Below are 1,772 nucleotides of genomic sequence, written 5' to 3'. Positions count from 1 at the left end.
TCTCTTATGAGGCTTTAAAGGACGGCTATGGACCATCCTTAAAAGGGACTATGCCCTCACATGACATTTTCAAATTTAAAATGGTCAATACACCTGTTACAATATATTTCATTACGCCTGTTATATAATATATTCATCATATTCACATTCACATCCATCTAAACCCAAACTACATAAATCCATCCAAACACAAACAATCTTATATCAACATTACATTCATCCATGCATAAAATACATATAAGTTTAACATCATAAATTAAAAAAAGGAAAAAAATCAGCAACAATTTTCTCTTTGTCTTTCATCTAATAAAAAAATATTCAACCAACAAAACATTATAATTCATAATCATGAAGAATTGCATAAACTTCTTCCAAAAAAGTGGGCACTTTTTTAAAATAAAACTAATCATTAAAATAAAACTAATGTAAGCAAATAATGTAAAAAAGTGTTTCAATTCAAGTTAATTGAAACAACAACAAAAATTAAAGCTTTGTAAAAAGGGGCATGTGTTAAAAGTGATACATTCTTATTTATTGCCATGTGATTGGGCTACATTATTACAATAATCGAGTTCGGGATCGGGATCTGGTTTAGGTTCGGGCTTTCAAGTTTAGGTTTAGGTTTAGGTTTAGGTTAGGGACTTGAGATTAGGATTAGGTGTAGGTCTACGTTTAAGGATTTGAGAATACATTTAGGTTTTAGGTTTTAGGTTTAGATTTAGGTTTTAGGTTATAGGTTTAGGTTTAGGTTTTCGGGTTAGGTTAAGGTTATGTTATAAGTAATAAGTTTAGGTTACAAGTAGTTTAGGTTATAGGTTTAGGTTTAGGTTTAGGTTAAGGTTTAGGTTAAGGTTTAGGTTTGGGTTATAGGTTATAGTATATAGGTTATAGCTTCAGGGAATTGAGAATAGGTTAAGGTTTAGGTTTAGGAAATCGGGTTTGGGTTCGGGATTGGGTTGAGGTTTGGGTTTTCAAGTTTAGGTTTAAGTTTAGGTTAGGGAGTTGAGATTAGGATTAGGTGTAGGTTTAGGTTTAAGGATTTAAGAATACATTTCGGTTTTAGGTTTAGTTTGTAGGTTTAGGTTATGAGTGCAGGTTATAGGTTTAAGTTTAGGTTAGGTTATAGGTTAAGAGTTAGGGAATTGAGAATAGGTTAAGGTTTAGGTTTAGGAAATCGGGTTCAGGATCAGGTTTAAGTTTGAGTTTTCAAGTTTAGGTTTAGGTTTAGGTTAGGGAGTTGAGATTAGGATTAAGTATAGGTCTAGGTTTAGGGATTTGAGAATACATTTAGGTTTTAGGTTTAGGTTTAAGTTTTAGGTTATAGGTTTAAGTTTAGTTTTAGGTTTTCAGTTTAGGTTAAGGTTAGGTTGTAAGTAATAAGTTTAGGTTATAGGTTATAGATTAAGGTTTAGGTTTAGGTTAAGGTTTAGGTTTAGGTTACAGGTTTAAGTTAAGGTTTAGGTTTGGGTTATAGGTTATAGTATATAGGTTATAGCTTTAGGGAATTGAGAATAAGTTAAGGTTTAGGTTTAGGAAATCGGGTTTGGGTTCGGGATCAGGTTTAGGTTTAGGTTTTCAAGTTTAGGTTTAAGTTTAGGTTAGGAAATTGAGATTATGATTAGGTGTAGGTTTAGGTTTAGGGATTTGAGAATACATTTCAGTTTTAGGTTTAGGTTTAGGTTTTAGGCTTAGGTTTAGGTTATAGATTTAGGTTATAAGTGCAGGTTATAGGTTTAGGTTTAGGTTAGGTTATAGGTTAAGGGTTAGGGAAT

This window comes from Magnolia sinica, chromosome 9 (genome assembly GCF_029962835.1).
Source record: "Magnolia sinica isolate HGM2019 chromosome 9, MsV1, whole genome shotgun sequence".
NCBI classification, from domain to species: Eukaryota; Viridiplantae; Streptophyta; class Magnoliopsida; order Magnoliales; family Magnoliaceae; genus Magnolia; species Magnolia sinica.
Note: the sequence above shows the minus strand (reverse complement) of the source record.